Source organism: Sebastes fasciatus, chromosome 4 (assembly GCF_043250625.1).
Source record: "Sebastes fasciatus isolate fSebFas1 chromosome 4, fSebFas1.pri, whole genome shotgun sequence".
In the NCBI taxonomy this organism is placed as follows: Eukaryota; Metazoa; Chordata; class Actinopteri; order Perciformes; family Sebastidae; genus Sebastes; species Sebastes fasciatus.
Genome location: NC_133798.1, coordinates 26,397,002 through 26,420,337, shown reverse-complemented (window position 1 = coordinate 26,420,337; position 23,336 = coordinate 26,397,002).

Below are 23,336 nucleotides of genomic sequence, written 5' to 3'. Positions count from 1 at the left end.
ATAAGCACCATAGATGTGGGTCAATAGGGGCCTACTACACCCAATAGTATGTTTTTATCATCTATTCACATGGTAGATCACCACAAGAAGGTATAAAATAACACAACAGCGACCTCTAGCGACTATTATTATGACAGGAGCTGAAGTGGAAGTCAGGCGCTGTAGTATAAACAGCATGAAACTCCATATGGGTAGAGGTAGGGGGCGATCAATGGGACACAAAATACAGGGTTTGCATCCCCATGTGAAACCAACAACATGTAGTTGTCTTTGTGTTCACATGTGTTGACAAAGTGTTTTTGTTGCCTAAACCCGTTTCCTTTAGTTTCAGCCCTGTCTCCTAAAAATGACGTTGCTTTCTCAATTATATTTAGAAGAAAACATCTTTTGTTGCGGACTACGTTTGTCTTTTACGTATAACAAATACCTTTGTAAATCTGCGGATGGTCGCAGCGAGTGACGTAATGGCGACCGTGAATGAAAATACGTTGCGTAAAAACGTTATTGAATAAAAAACGTTATTGAATAATAATAGGTATAACAAGCAAGAAAGTCCACTACTGGCAGGTGGGAGAGGAGGTGGATGGGTCCAGCAAACACCGGACTTTCCCTCAGGAGACCGGTGTCCATGTCCTGTAGTCATTTCTTGCATTTTCATTTTGTTTATAAGCAATCTTTTTTTACTAAGCCTAACCCAGTAGGTCTGTTGCCTAAACCTAACTAAGTAGCTTTGTTGCGTTTTTGCTTTGTTTTGTTTCCATTGATAACATTAATCACGTGTTTAAAATTATAGTTGTATGGGAACGTAATTTTGTGGGAGACAGGGTTGTCAGTTTTACAACGTGTTCGAACGTGTTGCTTTTAAGTTTCGCTTTCACTTTTACAACATAGTAGGCGTAGTAGGCCCCTACTGACCCACATCTATGGTGCTTATAGCGACTGATAACGCCTATTTAATGGTTGGATAACAGTTGAATTGAGTGCTCTTCCTTGGAGTTAGTGTCTGACAAACTGAGAGGAGGCCATGAGGCTGACCCAGGTCTGTGGTGGGTCTGGCCTGAGAGCTCACATGGCTCATTCAGTTATCCCTCAGACCTGGATAACCAGCTAGATAATGGATATCACATATCACAAGCTTACGTGCTGGTATGTGGGAAAAATGTATTGGGTTATCATCTTCAGCAGAAAAGGCCCTTATGGAGGCTATCCCCCATAGGGCATGGTCTCCATATCATAATTGCATGTATGCATATTCCTCTTCCAATATCTAACAACAGCAGAGCTTCCTCTACCTCTCTGTTGCTTAGTTTTGCATTCAAGGTGTCACTTTCAGACACATTAACGTAACTGTGTCTGTGCCTTTCGCTCATCATTAGCAGAATTACTCATTACCCAAGGGTATAAGGGCCGCTGTAGCTGATGTAACAGAGGTTTCGGTGTCACATTGAATAAATGTGACTAATGATGACAGTGTCACAGTACACAAGCGGAGACATATTTGTGTTTGGCTCCCCGTAAGGAAACGAGTGTCCAGGGACAGTTCGCTCACCAGCAGGGGCAGCGTGCTTGTTAACATCCCCGTAATTAAGAGCATGTGCTTTAATGAATAACAGACACCGACGCATGTACAAACATGCAAAAGCATGTTGCGTGTAAACACACACCTGGCCTACTTGGAGTCCCTGGATGGGGTGATAGTGGTTAGAGGGCTCTAACTGGGAACCCCATAGGAGGCTGCTGGGAGGGATGGTGGAAGCTAAAGAAATACAAATTAGTAGTGACCAAAAGCATGATATCAACGGTACAACCAGCTTTATATGCAGTTTGTCTCGCCCTTAGGGATACAACGGACAAGGAGCTGGATATTAAATGCTGCTTCTTTGCATCAATAGGAGGTAGTTCATACATCTGATCAGGATTCCTCCCATACACCTTAGTGTGGAGGTATTCTGGGCACGTAAACAACTGGGAGGAAACCCTAGACAGACCCAGAACATGCTGCTGGGATTACATATCCCATCTGGCATGTGTACAGTATTCCTCAGGATTCCCCCGGAGGAGCTGGGAGATGTGGCTATATAGGCAGGAGGATACTCTTACTGCTTAGTGTGCTGCCACTGCAACCAGGACCCAGATAAGCAGCAACATATGGGTGTGTGTGGGTGATCCGTCTCTTTCTCTCTGGTGTTTTTTTTGGGGGGTGGTGGGAGGAATCCACACAAAGTGCAAGCTGAGTGGCAATTCACATTAAGGCAACTCTTCCTCCTGCCTCCACACGTATTCACAAACACACACAAACCAAGTAGAGATGCAGAAATGATGTAATATTGCAGGAGACAGAAGCTATAGGGAAGCAAATAGAAGCACATTTCTAGACAAATAGGTATGCAGGTAGATTATCATTGGCCCCACAGTCAATATTCAAGATATACTAATTATGTGAAAAACAAGCACCTTTCACTGAAACCATCTATACGTCATCCAGATAAGGCTCGCATGACATCGCCCCCTTTTGGGGGAAAACTCTTGTGTCCCTCATAGACGGTATCAGAGTAACAAGAAGAAACATGTCTCCAAACTTCTACTTTAAACAAACCGGTAATAGTAATAACGCTATACCGAAGAGTTGCAGTGTTGTTGGTTGCACCAACAATAAATCCAAAAACGCTGATCTCCAATCTTTTTCCCCTCCTGTGTGCTAAAAAAGATATAATAGAGGGACTTTATGGCTCCACGCTATAGACCAGACCAGCGTCGCGTCATCGCAGAGGCTGCACTCCTATTTGGGGGAAAGAAACTTGCTGTCACATGAGAGAAAATGACGAAAAGCTGCTGTGAAGGGGGTTAACTGAGGCTTTCAGACTGAGATTTGAGGCACATATGATGCGTGAATATTCACTGTCAGTGTGGTAAATCGCTAAATGATGCTGATGACAGTGACTTGACTTGAGTGGGAGGCTGCTGCAGTCATACAGTCATATATTAACATTATAGCAGCATCAGACTGTCGTCTCCAACTAAATCTCAGCCTACAGATCAAACAGTTGGCTTTTAACAGGTTGGTTATTTACAGACAACATGTAGCCTAATGTGATTCAATCAAATATGTATAGATGTCTGGATAAGCAATATCCGGCAACTGTGTTGGACGGGGGAAGACTGAAGGGACATGTGGGCAATCAACTTTAATTTCTTAAGGTATCGCGAACGCTCAGGTTAAGGCAAGATCGCAAAATAATTGGTATAAAACAAGTGTTTGTATAACAAGAGATGAAAGCATACGAACTTGTCAAAATTACAATCCAAACATACGTCAAATTGCATTGAAGTCTATGGGATCTTTGGTTTTCTTTCCCCCAAAAGGGGGCATGACCTTGACTTTTTGCGAAGTACCCATATGTGCTGGTCTGATGTATAAACTAAAATCAGTTCAATTCAATTCAGCCCCTTTCTACTCTTTCTGTTGCTTCTCTGGTTATATACAAAGGAGAGCAGGTGACGTTTGCAAACTGATAAAACGTTTCTCCAGCATCAGTCTCCTCCATTTCTTTACAGAGAGAGAGTGAGACAGAGGGAGAGAGAGAGAGAGAGGCTGCAGGGGATTCAGATAATCACAGCAGTTGCAACAGCATCACTATTGCAACTGCACTGCTGGGAAAGTGTGTTTTGCATGTGCTAGGAGTTTTTTTCCTTCGCTCATCCTTTACAGTCTGGTTGTCCGAGCCGTCTACCGGCAGCAAGGCAAACAAGCCTCAATCATGCAGCAAAGTGAAAGTCAATATATTCATGAATGGATTTGAGTGAGGTGCCTAAGGCCTATAAAAATAATGGAGTGTGTAACATTATTCCCGGCACCCCAAATGGAAACAGCCTTAAGGGGGAAATATCTAGCAGAAGACAGCTCCACTAATCTATGCACAGCAGGGAAGGCAGGGGAAAGAGGGTGCGATGTGAACACTTACCTGCGTCGGGAGACCCGCAGCCAAGTTTAGAATATTACAAAGCTTCGCCTCATTACTATTCTCTTCTCCACTATAAGCCTCCGTCGTGCTGCATGGATGGGAGTGCATTTTGGTGCACGAGTGTTTGGTAAAATATTGTTTTTCTTCTCCCCCGGTGAACCCATGTTCACACACCTTCTCTTATTTGCATGCATTAGAATCTTCTGTGCACCCGCAAACAAAGAGGCTTCAGTGCTTATCTCCTAAGATAGAACAGAGGGACGGTGTATGCAGGAAGTACCACTCTAAAAACTGACTATTTTACATGTATGAGTTCAGTCCAGCTCATGGAACGGTTGTTTTTCCAAACAGTGTGTTCGAGATGAAATAGATGAATTGACAAATATGTTAAAAAATATATATATATATATAGGGTCAAGGGATTTTTCATGGCAGCTAGCTAGTCTAAAAAAAAAAATCACAGTGGAATCAAATATGCTCACTTTAGAGACAGGCCTGACTGCTCTGTGCAGTACAGCATGCTATCAAGCCTAGTCTCTTGAGTTAGGTTGTCTTTTAGAGTCAGTGTCAGGAAGGCCAAGGATGACAGAGTTGTCACAAAAAGAAAGTCAGTCACACACTGTCACAAACACAAGGACGCATTCTGTCTTCATCTGTCTTCTTTTAACAAAAGTTTATTTTCTTTTCCTCCTCACTCTTGTTGACATGTGTTTCTCCTTCACCTTACTTGAACTCTTCTCATTCACGTCGAACTGTGAAGTAATTTATTATTTTGTGTACACAACAGGAAAACAGAGTAGCCGCACTAATCCTACACTACACCTGCAGTAGCGGCACAACATTTTCAGTTGACTTAGTAGTATATATATCTGTGGGGGATACTAAACTGAAAAATACATGAACATGCTGAAAGAGTGAAGTTTACATCGTGACAATAACAATAATGCATTCCGCCTCCTACTCTCCGCTTTGATCCACAGTAAAGACAACACTAAAAATATTTGTTTTTCAGTCACATGCTCACACCTGAGAAGCTCCTAGAAGAGAAGGTTTTCAGGACACAAATTTTGTGATTGACTGTTTGCATTTTTAAGGCCCTGTTCACGCAGAAAAGTGTAACAAACGTCACAAAAGGGGAAAGACGGAGAGGGACAAAGAAAAAGTGGAATCGTGACTGACCGCAATGAAACGCTATAGGCAAGAATAGAGATGGGTTTCTTGGCTTCCCTGTGACTCATCGGCTGTGGTTTGACAGGTCTGTGGTGAGTCTCCTCAATAATTTCAACTTTTATTCACCTCATGACGAAAACACAGAAATATGTGGCAGCACTGCCCCAACACGCAGGAACGCTATAGAGTGTATCCTTCAATGGACATTGAATTAAACCTGAGAGACCACAGACTGTACTATATGAGAAGTGGCGACGTCACCCATTGGTTTGTGGACTGCTGTTTTGAAGCCACGAGTTTTGCATTTTGGCCGTCGCCATCTGGGTTTTTTGGCTGTCGCCATCTTCGCTTTTTGAAACCAGAAGTGACAAAAGAGGGTGGAGCTAAGTACAACCGAACGCTGAATAAGACATTTTAGGCGACCAAAAGCGGGTTAAAGTTATATGACGACAACTCCCAGACCGGACAACGCCGTGGTAGCGACCTGTCAATCGCAAGGTAGCCCCGCCCTAAAGCATCCCCTGCTCTATTGTCTATTTGACTCTAAATGGGACCGTAATTTACTAAATGAACATCACGCTATATTGTAGAAGACTTGAAACTAGTGATTGAGACCATACACTCATGTTTACAATGTTTACTGAGGTAATACATCAAGTGAGAAGTAGGGTCATTTTCTCATAGAGTTCTCTACAAGCAGACTTCTTTTTGCAACCGGAGGAGTCGCCCCCTGCTGGCTGTTAGAAAGACACTTCCGCATTGGCTTCACTTTTCAGACTCGGAGGTAGCCCACTGTGAGAGACACATTTCTGACTTATTATGCACATGTTGATCTGGTCTTTGCCACCAGAAATGGTAGGTCCCTACAGTGATTAACTTTCATTTCAAAGAATGGGTCGTTATCTTGGAAGATGTTATCCAGTTCGCTACATACATCCATGTAGAAACTTGCTAACCTAGCCACATTAACATTAGCATGTTAGCAGGTCATTGTGAGCACACCGTTTAGCTCGAAGCATCACTGTGCCTAAGTACAGCCTCACTGTGCCTGCTGGCACGGCTGTAGTCTCTTAAGCTTTGTTTATATTTGCTCAAGGCACTGTGACACGGGCCTCCACAGATGGGGCGCAAGCCACGTGCACGCACAAAGACATCGTGTTTATGCTCAATGCATTGTTCTTTGCGGTATTCTAGGAAACGCCAGAGGGCATAGCAAAATATTCTGTGAAGAAGCAAGAAGTCAACAAGTGTTACTGGCAAAACGCCATAAACCAAACTCCTCAATGCCGGGGAGGACTTGTAATTAACTGTAAACTCATATCTCATATTCATGGACAGACTTTATCGCCTTTATAAAATCCCCGTAGGCTAAAGGAAGGAGTCAAGTAATAAATGTATTATAATGAAACAAAGGTTGAAAGGTTTAATATCCTGTAAACAATAAGATTCGGCTGACAAAATACAGATCTCCTGCTCTTAAAGCATTTAGAATCTAATCTTTCTTATTCATTATTTTACTTCTTTATTTAAGTTATTTGCTTTTATCTTATTGTAGCAGTCATGTCTGAAAAGCCCAAGCAGTGGATGCCTCGTTCCAAAAACTCAGAGGTTTATGACCAAGCTCTGCGACAACTTGTGGAGCCTTCGTGCTTTACGCCCAGTACGTGATGATGTCATTTTTGGCTTGTGCACCCTCCTGCAGGGAACAAAACGGCGAGCATTTACCCCGCTTTAGTTTTGTTCTTATGTTTCCAGAAAAAAAATGCCTTGTATTCAGGCAAATATGTTGTATTGGTTTTGTTTCATGCGTGTCTGATAACATGTCATGCAACGACTAGACAGATGTAGCAACGCTGTCTCTCTGTCTGACATTCCTTGTAGTTTGCCGCTGTCCTCTATTCTCCCTCACTCTGTTTTTATCCGTCACTCTTTTCTAACTAGGTCACCCCATTCCCACCTCACTCCAAAACACTGAAGTCACATCACCAGCTATCTCCATAGCTCCATCTCTGCTCTGCTTCATTGGAAGAGCTGCTCCTTGGTATTTCATGGTTCACTCTTTGCATTTTGCAACTTTGTGTTTATTCCTGCAGCTTCGGACTGCATCGTGGCTTATGTGAGAGTAAATCGGTGGTGGTGAGTAGCTCTGTGAGGAGCACTGAGAGTGGCGGTTTACCAGCACACTAATCACCCACCACCGTCTATCTTCCTCTCCCTTTTTTTGCTGCACAACCCAGTGCACCTTCATAATTAATTTTTCCAAATATTTTTATCCACATCTATGCTATGATGCCCTTGTACCAGTTCAATATAAGAGTACTAGAGCTGTCAAAGTTAACCCTATAATAACGCGTTCACGCAAATTAGATTTAATGGTACTAATTTCTTTAACGCATTAGCGCAACTTGCAATTTTTAGGTTGTAGCGAGCTGAAGATACTGGTATTATATATAACTAGAAAACCTAAGGAATACATTGGTACCAACCATGTCATACTAGCTTGTCGTGAAGGAGACTAAATAACGCTCCAAATTTATGCTAAATGTTGGCGAGGAAAAACGGTCATGGCCATTTTCAAATGGGTCCCTTCACCTCTGACCTCAAGATATGTGAATGAAAATGGGTTCTATGGGTACCCGCCAGTCTCCCCTTTACAGACATGCCCACTTTATGATAATAACATGCAGTTTGGGGCAAGTCATAGTCAAGTCAACACAGTGACAGATTTTTTTGCATGTTGGGCTGCAGTTTGCCATGTTATGATTTGAGCATATTTTATATGCTAAATGCAGTACCTGTGAGGGTTTCTGGACAATATTTGTCATTGTTTTGTGTTGTTAATTGATCACCAATAATAACAAAATACATACATTTGCATAAAGCAATCATATTTGCCCACTCCCATGTTGATAAGAGAATTAAATACTTGACAAATCTCCCTTAAGGTACATTTTGAACAGAATAAAAATGTGCGATTAATTTGCGATTAATCGTGATTAAATATTTGAATCAATTGACAGCCTGAAAGAATACCCAAGTCCCCCCTTTCTGTCATATATAAGCACATCCCTTCTCTCTTTCCTCTCGTTGCCCCTTTCTTGACATCTGTGTTCATCGTGTATCTTCTTTTTTCTTCCAGATTCTCCTGCCGCGTGTCAAACGACAACCGAACACACGTCTGAGAAAAAGACATAGCGAAGCGCTGAGAGACATGGAGAGAGGAAGGGAGAAGGGAAGAAAGTGTATCAACCCCCCGCGGGGCGGCAGTGAGCGATGGGCGCCCCCCCTCTGAGCGAGGTTCTGGGGTTGCCCGTCACCGCAACCTATCTGGTGCCGACACACTCCCTCTTTGCTCTCCCTAAGCTGCAAAACTGTCTGTGCCCGGTGAGACAGCCTTAGTGTCACTAGCAGAATTTCCTCCCGAGTCTTGTTTGTCTCTCATCAGTCCCATCCTTTTGAATCCTTAGCACTAAATGGGATAGCGGCACCTTATTTAATTTGGTGAAAATACATCATTTAGCACAATGTGCATCTGTAGATTCATTTTAAACTGTCATACGCTGTGCTATTGTCAGGTGTATTGTTTGGACAATGCTATTCTTATTGCCTCCTCATTTTCTGTTTTTGTATTATGCAAGGGGTAGCTCTTTTTGTGAGGAGTCTATTGTGGTTTTGTAATTGCTGTTACTTGAATCACTTTGCTGCTCTATTGTGCTCGCTGTTTTCCCACAATGTCAGTATGACCTGCTTCTTTAGCGTAAAATGTAGTTTAATTAATTTGATTTGAATAGTACAAGAGTATAGCCGGGTGCTGCTTTCAAGTTATAATTTAACAGCAATCACATACACAGTCCTTTTTCTGTTTGTCCTAAAAATGTGCTGGTGACAAGCATAGAGGGTTTACTAACATTTCCTCAGAGGGACATCATTCCTTCCTCGCTTATTTTGCCAGCTGAGCACTTCCCAAACAGCGGGTGTTACCACTCCAGAAACTCAGTGCAGTTACTTTACCGTATTGCATTAGTCAGCTCATTGATGTCAATAGAGGAGGTTTAGTACAGTGATACTTTTTAATTAACATTGTTTACATTCATCTTGCATCCATCTTGCATTGATCCTGCAAACAAGGCAGCTCCTTGCTAAGGAGAGTGGACAATTCCCTGTCCCCTAAAACTAAAAGCAACATATCGACCTTCACATCCCTTATCGGCCCGCTTCACGCACACATACTAACCCCCGCCCTCCCCTCCAACCCTAAGACACACACACACACACACACACACACACACACACACACCTCCCTCCTGACCCATCTAATCCTTAATTACCATGTCTAATTAGGCCCCGACAGCAGAGGTCAATCAACTAATTACAGAATCACAGGATGAAAGGAAGACGAAACAGAGGACCAGTCAGTCAGGGACCTCACAGCCATGATTAAAACCTGAACATCACCGTCGTCTCTTTACGCGCACATACATGTACGTACTGACCACTATACTCCACCTACACTTCAACTGAATTCCGAAATAGAGAAGCAAAGCCCCATGTGACCTTATTTCGGGAAAAATATGTACGGTAGTCAACGGCAAGACACAAGTATTTTTTTAAACTGTTTGAATTGCGCAATGAATCCCACATATGTCAATTGACCTGAAAAGCCTTTAAGTGCCTCTGATGAATATTTCAACCTGCTGCCGCCTGCTAACAAGCCGTCTCACCGGTAACAACGACTACCGCGGCAAGCCTATTTTTCCAATAAACTGGGACTTTCTTGACTGGCGAAAATGATGTTTTAAATTGACATATGTGTAATTCATGGCGCAATTCATATGGGATCAAAAAAATATCTGTCTCTCGCCCTTTTCATCATTTTTCCATGATAAGGTCCCATGGTGATCCACCGGGAGGGGAAGGATTTCACCTCTCTATACACATGCACTCGCTTACAGGCAAGAAATATTCCTTCACATATTCGTACACATGTGCATGTCAGGCTCTAACACACATGGTAAGTGCATGGACAGTAAAGGCTATACTCTGTGACAGGAGATTCCACCATAATGCAGCTTGCCTTCGGGCCCCTCACTCACAGCTGTCACTTCCAGCCTCGTTTCTCATCGATCTACAGCTTGAGACCCGTGCCGGGTACAGCTCAGGTCAATCTGGTTGTGTGTGTTTGTGTGTTCAGGTAATCTTGTATGTCCTTTTTTAGTTATGTGAGTGTATGTATTTACGCATCTCTTTATGTTTATACAATATGTGTGCATATATAGTAGTATAAACTGGAGAGTGTACAGATTATTGTGCATGCGAGTGTCTCGTGTTAGGTTAAGGGCCGGATCGATGTGTGTTGAAGTATCTCGTATTTTATAGCCGCATCAATACTAGGATCAGTGTCTTAATCAGCAATGTGTATCTGGCCTGGAAACAGAGTCTCCAGGGAAATGCTGTTTGGAGTGCCATCACAGCTTTGGCGTAGGCAGCCCCACAATCCCCCTCACCTCCCATCATCAATGTTACATTGATGTACAGTGAAGCAGCTACAGGATGCAGACAGTTTATTATTTGCTCCTCAGAAATGCTGTCTACATGATGTAACTTCACAGATATCGGGTCTATTTATAATAAATTAATAATTTCATCTTCAGTGCAGTGTTTTGCTCCTACAGGCTTGTTTGGCAGGCTTGTCAGTTAGTTAGCTCGTCAGTTTCATGAGCACATTAAGGGCCGCCTTTCATAGAGAAGATCAAAAGCTGGAGAAAAGGAGCAAAATGAGGGCTGTGGTTTTCTACTAGTTATAGAGAGGAAGAAAGCCTGGGATGTTCTTATCTTAATTCGTCCACCCAAATTAGAAGATAAGGCTGGCAGTGTGCAATATTTTATGTTTTTGTTTATTGTCAACAAAACTATAAAAAACAGCAATGCATTAGTATTACACTTTATAATACTTTCTTACCCTTTCTGTGGAACTCAGCCCCAAGCCCCTGGTTCTTCTTTTTAAAAAAGACTCAGTGGATTCCCAAAACAGCAAGTTACTGTTGTTTTCTGCAAATGTTACTCAAACAAAAGTGCATTTGTCGGAGACTATGTTTAGCCACGGATTTGGCGTGTTAGTGAGTTGTTACAGCAGCAGGATGGTGTATGTGGGATCGACTCAAAATAACCTACAGTATGCATGTCCATTATAATGAAGGAACATGTCACTTAGTGTGGCTCTCTGTTGTGTTAATAATTGTTTTGGGACAACAACAGGTCTGTGACCCAGAGGAATAATCTAAACATATAGGCAGTACTTGTGATAGAATCAGTTCATTGTTGCTTTTGGTTATTTCATGGATTTTGTCAGCAATTAGAAACATATAGAATATCACCAGACTTATCCTTTAATTATAGTTTAAGTGTTCAAGACAGTCAGTTAAACCTGCAGTAGGCAGAATGTTTTTGGCATCGTTGGGCAAAAATTCCATAATAACCTTTCAGCATATTGTAATTCAAGTGTTCAGAGAGATAACTAAACTTCTGCACCTCCCCATGACTCTGTTTTCAGGTTTAACAACATCTAACCTGTGATTCGAGACTTTTGCCAATCACAGGTCATTTCAGAGAGAGCGTTCCTATTGGCTGTTCATTCAGCGGAGGCAGCTGTCGATCACTCGCGAACTCCGATCAAACGGTCAAACTAGGCAGCGCTGTTCAAATATGAATTAATATTCTGTTACTGTTATGACTATTTCTCTCCTCAAATGTTTTCAGAAACATCTTGTAGTGTACTGTTTAGCTGTAAAATGAGAAAGTTTGCTCCGGCTGGTGGGCGGTGCTTGGTATTTCCTCAACTGATCTCAAAATAGCTGCCAGGTCATAAACTTTCTAATTTTACAGCAAAACAGTACACTAGCGCACGAGGTAGGGAACGAGCCAGCGAAGGAGAAAGAGTAGAAGAAGTAACGTTACCAGGGTGATGTCCATTACCAGGGTGATGTCCGTTACCAGGGTGATGTCCTATGCAGGTCTGAGTAAAGATGATTGTACTATTGGCTGCACCCCAACAACGTACAATACAGGCCTGCAATGTTTCTTTACTTATACAATTGCTGTGAGATATTTTGTGCATATCAGTAGTGCTTGAAGTGGAAAAAAAAGAAGTGCCCCGGTACTCCCCTTATTCACATGGTGTTTGGTGTATCGGCCGGTATCCGCAATCTCTTGAGAGTTATTCCTATTTATTAATTATTTCTTTAAGCATGTTAAACTGTGTCAGTCATAATCAGCTGTGGTTTTATTGTTGTTTTCTGTGTTATTTGTAGTATCACTCTATATATTATTCAATTCAATTCAATTTATTTCTATATAGCGTCAAATCATAACAGAAGTTATCTCGAGACGCTTTATATATAGAGCAGGTATTAGACCATACACCATAGTTTAGAGAACCAACAAGAGAGATCCATACAAGTGCGCTGTGGGCAGGAAAAACTCCCCGTTATATTATATGATGTCTATAGGTTGGAATCAACAACAGTCAGCCAGCCAGACAGGCAGGTATACATGCAGAGCTGAGGTGTGTGAGCTTTGGCCCAGTCAGGATGACTGCAGGATAAAGAAACACATTCTCAATTTCTACAGTGAATAACAGACAACAGGAGATATTGGGTGTCAGGGTCCTCCCCCAAGAAAATGTGAAGGTTTTTGACTTAAAACCACAAATTTTACATTATTTTGGACCATTATTATTACTAGTTAAATGATTATTTTTTATTATTTATCACAGCCTTCGTCTGAACATTTAATTCTTGCAGAAATATTTGTCCTGTAAAATCCTATTCTATAAATCAGAAGAGCAGATTCGGAAAACTTTTAAATAATGTTTCATTACTTATATTTGTTAACAAATGAAAAAAAGTTATGATGAACAGTTCACTAATTATTTTACGAAAAGGACATGAACATTGTATTGATTAATTACAGCATCTTTGTTCTCACCCCACCCCACCCCCCCTCCACCGTGCCGTGCGTCGGCTCATCCAGGTGCTATATACTGTATATATATATATATATGTGATATAAATGATATGATTCTGATGAGATGATAAAACATGCATCCCACGAACGCCTTTGACTTCCCTCCCCTCTCTCCCTGCTGTTCTCCTGGAGTTTTGATTCCTCCGATTCCCTCCCAGACCCTCCACCCAATCACATTTCAAAATCCATCCACTATATTTATTAGAGACAGCCTGGTGTCACTGCTGTTTGTGATCATAGATTTTAAATTACATTCTTATTCCACATATGTGTCAGTTGTGTCTAAACAGAGAGGGACAGAAAGGAGCAGATACACACAAGCGGACAGACAGAGACACAGAGAGAGAGAGATGGATAGTGAACAGCAGAGGATCACAATCGCTCGTTGACCAGCACAGAGAAATGTGCTTCTGATGTGAACAGCCCAGGCTTAATAGCACGGCGCTTCCTTCCCTACGTGAACCCACGTGGAGCAAATACGCTGGCGCTGCGCCGTTATGAATCTCCCAGAGAACCTGATGTGGAGAGGGCAGAGGAGAGTACCGGCAGCTTGTGAGAAGCCATGGAGTAAACTGTAGAAGTGCTGCGTACCGGCCTGCTTCAAGCACTGCATATCAGAGCTTTAAAGACGAGACAATTTAGGTTAATTGCTTGTGTTAATGTTGCAATAGTAGGAAATCTGCTGTGAGGAGTATTTGTAAGTGTTGAAAGGACACTACTTTCACAAAACGTTCATAGAGTTTGGATTTGATTTAGAGATTCGTCTAATTTGTTTTTTGCGAAGTCTACTGCCTTTGTTAATTGGTGAAGTTAAGTGGTATGTTGGGTTATTTAGGGCTGCCTTCTCTTAGTCCATTAGTCGACTAATTGGTCGTTTTGGTCTTAGACTATGATTTCTTTAGACGATTAGTAATTTTTTATGCTGAATGACTTATTTCCAGGAAGCTTATGAGCATATCTCTGGTAAACACAAGCTTTAAAGTGGTGCTTTTGTGTGAGTCTTTGTGGAGAAACTCAGTTTTACAGATCTGTCGATTATATCAACTAAACGATTAGTCAACAGTGTAAGTCAACTAAGCACTTCTATGGTTGAGGACAACATTATTTTAAATCAGTCCATTTTTAAGTCCATTATTTTTATGAATAACGTTGTTTGGGGTAAGTTAACAGAGGATATTGTTATAAGTGAATACGCCTGGATTTAAGTTAAGTACTTATTTTTGTTAGCAGGTTGTAATAGTTTCACTTTTAAATCGGTAAACTTTCGTGGTAGCTACCTTCAGAGTAACAAACTCAAAAGCCCCTATCATTCAAGTCTAAACTTAGTCCGCCGTGTCTTAAGACATTGTAGGGTGGTTGGGTGCTATAGTGAGAAAATATGCGGCGAAGAATGTTTGGAGACGGGGCAATAGGAGTGCTTTTTGTAAATCTGTCTGTCTTTGTTTTTTGTTGTTTTGTAGTTTCAATTGAGGGTTTGTTTTCCCGTCTTTGTTTGAGTATCAGAGTTGTTTGTAGTTGTTAGACATATTAGACTCCCTAGTGTCCATGTCCTTCTGTTTTAGACTTCCTTTTGTCCCTGAGGGTTAAATCCCATGTTTCCATACTCTCGCTGTACCTGCACCCCTGAGACTTCAATGATGCTGAACACATGCTATACATGAAAGCAAAATAAAGGCAGACTGCAGACGTAATCTGCAGTAAAATTACCTTAATTAATATGTAGAGAAAATTCAGAACATTGTAATCCAACACGATCACTGTAGTTACGCACGTAAAAAAAATGAAGAGAATGGACTTGTATTGCATTTATGTGCGTATAGCAGGAGTAAAATGCGAGCCGTTGCTGCAGCCTGTGTAGACAGCTGGATTGATTAAAATATGTCTTTTTAGGTCAGACGTGTGTGAGATGGACGACTGAAAAACGCTTTCTCTGTAGACACACTGTGATGAATTTATTTGCTAAGTGGGAGGTTGTGACTTCAAATCCTGCCTGCATTTAATATATAATTTGTCTCCGTTTTTACATGCGTTTGTCTGTAAAATCACACGTCTGACTTGTCTCCAATTTTCTCCTCTTCTGTCATCATTTCCCGCTTTCTCTCTGCTCCTCCCTCCCTGCGGAGGAGAAGGGCATTAGGGGAGATTAATAGAAGGTAGTCATGTTACAAATCATCCGCTGTGCATTTCCCTATTCATCCTCCACCCCTCGCTTACTCCTCACCTCCCCGCCCCTCTCATCTCTTTCTCTCGCTCTCTTTCTCACTTCCCTTCTCTCATAAACAGCAGAGTGGTCAGATTGCAGGCCAGCCTAAAAGAGCAGACCATTTATCTACCTCTGAATACTGGAAACCTGCCACAGGTGCAGTGGAGCACAATAAGTCTTTCTCTTGCGAATACACACGCTTTTTCGCTTGCTGCAGAGGGTGCTATCCGTAGTGGGGGTGTGTGTGCGTGTACGTATGTTTGAGCCTGTGCCATCATTTGGATGCAGGTGAGATAAATAGTGATGCTGGGCAACCTTTAAAACTGGCTCCGTAGACAGTCCTAATCCAACACGCCCCTTTAGGTCCAGCCAAACTGTTTCTCTTATCACCCCACTGTTTCTCTCTCTTTCACACACACACACACACACACACACACACACACACACACACACACACACACACACACACACACACACACACACTTTCTCTCACTGTGTTATCTCCTTGTGTATTTCTTCACCCCTTTCTTTTGCCCGTCTTGCTTTTTGTTTAGCTTCCCCTCTCTCCCTCTCTTCAAACCGATCCCCGCCTCCTGTCTTTGCTTTCCTGTGCCAGCGTGCCGCTCATATTTGTTGTCTTAGCAGCCCTCCTCAGCGGGTGTTTTGTATTGGCTGTAATAAGTTGTATCTCTGCTCTGTGCCACCTGTGTCAGCTGGCACTCTCCTCCTTCTGTCTCGCGTCACACACTGAGTTCTTAATGCATTTACATCCCGACCGCTGGGAGGCAAGTAGGTGTTTGCTCTGATGTGTGTGTTGTGTATCCTTGTGTAAAGTGTGCAAGCTTGCGCATGCATGAGCATCTCATCCCCTACATTGTCATATTTATGACTGACTCCCCATGAGTTTCGATGTGATGTTATGGCAGTTGGTGACAGTTTTTGATATGACTCCAGTGCTCCCTAACCTCCAGACGAACAGTGACTTACATATTTACCTGCTAATCCAGCTCACTCTCTGTTGAGACACAGACACACATCTTGTCAATTTGCTTATTCACTTTAAAGAGGCTTTATTTTAGGGGTTATGTGTGTGTGTTACTGCAAGAAAGTTCAAATATCTCTTTTTAGCCACAATAAACCTGCAGTAGGCAGAATGTTTTTGTTATCATTTGGCAAAAATTCAATAATTACCTTTCAGCATATTGTAATTCAAGTGTTCTGAGAGAAAACTAGACTTCTGCACCTCCTCCTGACTCTGTTTTCAGGCTTTAAAAAAATCTAGTTTGTGACGGGAGACTTCGGCCAATCACAGGTCATTTCAGAGAGAGAGCGTTCCTATTGAGCGTTCTTATTGGCTGTGCTCCGGCTGGTGGGCGGTGCTTGGTATTTCTTCAACGTATCTCAACACGGTTGCCGGGTCACAAACTTTCTCATTTTACAGCTAAACAGTACACTACAAGATGTTTCTGAAAACATTTGAGGTGAGAAATAGGCATTACAGTAACAGAATATTAATTCAAATTTGATCAGCGCTGCCTACTTTCACCGTTTGATCGGAATTTGCGAGTGATTGACAGCAGCCCATAGACGGCAGACTCCAGCTCAGTTTTGATTGGTTGTTTTCCTCCGGTCTGTGAAATCTTACAGATGCCATTAGGAGCACCGGAGGACACAGAGGAACATGATTTTTTTCAGATTACCTGTCTCATGCACTACTGTCAGGATATAGTGACTGTTTTATAAAAATGACTATTTTTAACAATATTTGCTCCATTTCTACCCACTGCAGCTTTAATGTTCTCACTATCTTTTCTTGCAAGTAGGGCTTCCGCAATAACCGCAATATTGCAATACCACGCTATTGACAAGTCAACCGCAGGGGATGGCAAGCAACTGCCACAACCACTATGTTCACATTTTTTCTTTTTTGGATTCTTTGCAATAGGAGCGCCATGGCAGCAGCGTGATGAGGTATTCTGTGCTTTCTGGTCGCCGTGAATTGAGCTCATCAGTGTCACTTTTTACCCAGCTGTCCGATCACAATGGAGGAAGGTCGGGAGAAATACCACAAAGACCAGCCAACACATCCTACATGTAGGCCACAAGTGCTGAACAACAACGATGGAGGAGAAATGAATACACATAGACCAGCGGGTCCGTCCTCTCTCCCTATATGTGTTTCAGCCTTCCCTTCATCCAGATCAAGTACTCTACCTTGGGCCGACATTTTTACTTCTGCAAATATTCCATATCATAGCAACCAAAGTGTCTCAGCTGAAATAAACGCTGCGCCTCATTGCCCTTCTGTGTTCTGCATTTAACAATAAACAAGTAATTAGTATCTTTGTCATTTAAAAAGAACAATATACCTTATATTAGCCTAACAATAGCGCTTATTTATATAGCACTAAAATCATTTTACATACATTACATTACATCATACATTTTGCAATACAAGGATAAAAATTGCTATAATACCGCATATCCCGCTGTTGAGCCAATCAATATCACCGCAGGGGAAATTCCTTCAGCCCTACTCGTACGTCACAGATCCTTCACTGCTTGTTTTAGTTTATGTCATCACTGTTACTTTTTAATGATGACATGAAAGAAGAAAGGCTTTTTAATATATATTTTTAACCTTGAGAAGATGGTGTAAAAATGTTGTTTTGCTGTACCTTTGTGAGTTACCATGTAATTGAAGAAATTCCCCAATCTGGCCCGCGGTTTTGGACTTTGATCCACTTGCGTTCAGCAGGTGGCCCTCTGTGTAACTGTGGTTCCTGGGGTGAATCCCCAGCAGCAGTATATCTGAAAGGCTGTCTGGCTGATGAAAGGATGTGATGAAATGATGTGATATCTCTTCAGTTGATGAACTCACAGCTAAATTATGATCTGACGCAACCAGCCTGCTCACAACTGATTGAATGATTGACAGCCAGGACATGCAGTCTCTTATCAATAGCACACACTGACAGGGAGGGACACTCAGAGGCCATTTCACAGGGGACGTGTGTCAACAACTTTGTCTGGAAGATGACACACTGGATGTATTTATCTTTTATCTGTAAAAAAAAATGTGACCGTTATTCACTTTTACTTGAAGAATTGTGTTGGTTGTGTGAAAGACAATAATTCATCTTCTTTTTCTGGAAAGGGCTGCAAAGATTTATTATTTTTCCTTCATTAAGATGTGGGCATCAAGTGCCTCAATCATCAGACATAGAGTTAAAGGGAAACTTTGCCAATTTTCAAACGGCTTTGTATCGTTGCAATGTGAGTGGTATGTGCAAATGAGCGATGTTCGGCTTCCTTCCATGTTCCTGGCACCCGGAGCAATAGGTCAGCAAATGAGCACGAGCGGAAGCTGAACATCATTAATTTGCCGGTTCAAAATCTGCAAAGTTTCCTTTTAAATTACTTAAAAATAAAATAAAAAATAGCTTAATAACTGTGCATTTTCATAGAATTTAAACAAGTTTTTTTTTTTTTTTTTAAACCTGCCTGTGCGTAATCCTAAATTGGTTTTAATAATTAGAGAATTGCTTCTTATTTTCTTCCTTCTGTGCAGACAGCACAGCTGTACACGTTCCTCCTTAGACGCCATGCGGTCATGGAAATGACCAAATAATATAACAAAGGCTGACGTTTGTTATCGTTTGTAATAATTTCATTCAGACCGAATGAAATGATTTGACGATACGAACAATAGCTATGCTCATTGTTCACGTTCATCTTTGGGAGAGTGGCTTTGGAAGGAGATTCGCGCTAGATTTAGAGCTCGTGCTGTTAGCTACTTTCATTGGCAAAGACTTGGCAACACTGGGCTCGATTCTTCGATTGGATACTTTCAAAATCTGGCTTATTTATTCTTGCTGGTTTCTCCAATGTTGCCGACCCCAGCTTTAACAAGACAGGCGTTTCAGAGAATAGCAGCATATTGGAGTGGCGCTCTAAGTCTTGGCATTACAATGCTGAATATTGTGTGTTTTCAGATTATCTCATGTACAGCAGATGTTGCACACCTACGTATCATGGCACCACAGGACTTCACAGCTTCTAAACTTGTTGTCAGTATGGCGGTGCATGGTTTACACTTTGTACCTGTGTAGTGCGGCGCAAATGCTTTCAGAGCAGCAGGAGCAAAAGTGGCTCCGCTTTACACCAACAACACACAATTAGATAGCTGCTGCTAACCTGAACAGGCAAGTTCAATGGAGTGATGCTTCTGTGTGCTGTACTGTGTAATGTGAGGTCAGTATGTTAGACTGTCAGTATGCAGGCGAGTGGAGAGCAGCAGATTGGGGCGGACAGGGTTGCAGCTGAAAGAAAGGGATTTCCTCACAGTGGTTAGGGATGCATACTGGGGAGATTTCCTGATGTTAAACTTGCTCAGAATTATGTAATAACATCATTATATAATTTACACATGACTATTGGTCACATCTGAGCTGTAGCTGTTTCACAGACTGTGTGTGTGTGTGTGTGTATGTTTGCACTGGGGATGTGTGAAGATGTCATTTGTGTTTACATCTCTGTTTGTTCAACCAAACAAATGATTTGGTTGAACAAACTGAACAAAAAAAAAATCTGAAATGAGCCAGAAGGTTTGCCAGAATCAATGCCTGGTTTATTCTGGATAAACAGACTTTGTAGATAACGTTTGCTCCGAGACTACAAATTCGATAGAATGCAACACTTCTACCGTTGACTTCACAACGTTACAGAAGTTCTGACGGCTTGTATAAAGGCACAGTTTGTGAATACAGGCTGAGTGTATTTCTCTGTGGATTGAGCGTTTAGATACTTTCACAGTATTTACATAGCACCTAGACCTGCTGAATAATAAATGAAGATATGGAAATATATATAACCTTTATTTAACTAGGAAGTCACATTGAGATTAAAACCTCTTTTACAAGTGAGACCTAGCCAAGACAGGGTCAAATAGCAGCATCCAACACGTAACAAGACAACATTTAATCACGACAGCAACAATAGGTACGACAAAATACATTACATCATCATACAGTGCATTAACAAGGCATCATGTTGGTCATGTGTTTGCTATTTAATTGAAACAACTGCAGCTAGCAGTGACCACTTCCTTTATTCTATATGTTTAAAATCATTTAAAGAGATAAGGGTCTCAAGTTTAAGCTTGGCCTGCAGATCATTCCAGGACCAAGGACCATGGTGGAACAGGCTTGTTTTGCCTGCTTCTGTACTGATAGAAGGTACTTTAAACTGAAGCCATTTATGTGACGTTAGATCATAACTGTTTTGGAGAATTACAAACTTCCGGCTTAAGATAGTAGGAAGTTTGCCAGAGATGATCTTATAGACTAAAATGTACCAATGTTGTAACCTCTGCAGAGAGGGATTACCATCCTACCATGCTGTATAAGGTACAAAGATGGGAAATCTCAATTCCTACACTATGGGTTTGGGTTAGGGTTAGGGACCTTTAAAAAGTAGGATGATTTTCACAACCTATAATATATATATAAAGACAGACGTAATCCTTCAGTTTATCATAAAAAATACAAATTTAAAATCACCAAATTTTGAGATACATGGTTTATGGTAACTGTAGCTGTCAGACAAATGTAGTTGAATACAATAGTAGGCATATTACTACAATATTTGCCTCTTATATGTTATGGAGTAGACGTATAAATGGAAAAGTAAAATACAAGCACCTCGAATTTGTACTGAAGTTCAGTACTTGAGTAAATGTACTTAGTTATATTCTACCTCTGCACACCAGAGCAGCACTTGATCTAACCATAAGTGTACGTGGACCATCAGAGAGGCCAGAATTGAGTTTGGGCCATGAACCATGAAACAGGACAAATGTGTCTGAATAAAGGTTTGAGAAACAAAGGGCACTTTGGTACTCAGAGTACAGTTTCATACAGGCTTTACCCTCTGATAGAGCTCTGTAGGCTGAACCCACTCACCTTAACCATGCTGACAGTTTGCAAGGACAGTGGGTATTGTACTCCCCATGCATTTTTCTTCAACAACAATGACGAGAACATAATACTGTATAAGGATGACTATATCAGAGATATTTCCTTAAGCTTTTACTTTTCTGTTCATGAACTTGAATTGCAGTTCATAACGACTCAAAACCACAGGGGATAAAAAATAAAAACATGTAATTGGATTTATTTAAACCTAAGTTTACAAAAGCAGTTATTATTTTAGTAAGTTTGAAGGATAAAGAGAAATTATTCTCCCTCTGCAAAAGTGTCCTTTCATTAATTGGAAAGTCACTTTTACCCTCCGTATAGTAGTATACAATTTCAATTGTTGTATTCATTACACTGGTGAGGTTTTAGCCAGTTGCTTTGCTCACATCTCTCTAAGTTGTATTTTGTGAAGACAAGTAGTCTGGGGCATTGGGGAGATACAACATTCCTGCTGTACTGAACAGATGCTCAGAGGACAGGGATTTTTCATCCACTACCAGGCAAACAAGCTGCTGTGTATTAACAGAGCAGAGCAGAGCAGAGCAGCAGACCCGCGGGGACCAGAAAAAGCACAAAATTGGCCTCACTAATGATAAATGAGTAATTAAAACAATTAGCAAGCAATTCTGTCATTCCCTTCATATTAAAGCTTTGTGTATTTCTTGTTGATTACAGCCATACTATGCACAAATATTCACTGAAAAACATTATTTGCGCTTGCCAAATATGGTTATTTGGATTAGGGGGACATCCAGTGTGTATGAGTGAGGGACGTGTGTGTGTTTGTTCTCGCAAATGTGATTTGTTGTGTTTCTTTTTATGTATTTATGAGGAATGAAGCGAGAGCAGAGAACAGTTAAAGTAAATAAAAGAAAAGATAATACACAAATCTTTTGACATGTGGCATTAAAAATGCATGTAAGGCAATCGTACATAGTACACTGTATAGCTTGTATTATAGATATATTTAGTTCTTCTAAAGGGTATACACAAATACTCTAAGTGGTTTTGTTGTGGGTTGAACTGCTGGTTACTAGGGCTGGGATGATACACCTATCTCCGGATTCGATACTATCATGGGGGTGATTCGATATGTATTGCGATTTTCAAGTATTTTTGATTTGACATTTCGATTTATTGCGATTTAACGATTAACTTTTTTACCATTAGACCATGGGAAAAGGTTGAATCATACACTTCGAGGGACTTTTACTTGGTATTTTCTTTTTAATTTATAAGGGACATGTAATGTTTTATATTTCTGGTGAATATAATCCAATCAATCTTATTTCCATATATTACGTATATACAGTTCCCTTTATTAATTCATTTTGAAAACCTTATAAAACCGTATACTTTCGCTAACTTCTCCAAGTCCGTCGCTAAGTCTCCCGTCAGCTCCGTTTCTTTATACATTCATGGTCAGCTCCATGGGGGCTGTTTGAATGCGTTTAACATAAATGTCAGTATATGGGTGCTCTACAGTTGTACCGTCAGCTGATTTGACTACGTATACGCGAGTGACGGCCGGCTTGACCGCACGCTACCGCAGTACGATAACGTTTCCTGTTCATGACAGAGTTAGCATGCAGCTTTAGCCATGATGTCTAGCTCTGCTTTTTCTGGCAATGTGTGAAACCCAAAATGTTTTCATCCTGGCCTTAAAAAACTATTTCAAAATCATGAAAAAAACAACGAGATACATAGGTGAATCGATTTCCCCCCCCCCTCCTTGTGGTCACTGTAGGAAAGTTCTCTTTTGGCTCATCCACCTTTAGGGAGGTCACAGTGCAGGTTCAGCTAAAACAGGGGTCTCCAACCTTTTTATCTCTCTGAGAGCTCATCTGACAAAATGAAAGTGGCCGAGAGCTACTCATAGCACCAAGTTGTACATCACCAATAGCAGACATAACTTACTTTTATTGTCCCTTTAATAACATTTCAGCCACTGCAGTCATCGTCTATATTAAAATCTTTTTGTGTTTCCTTAAGATGTGCGCC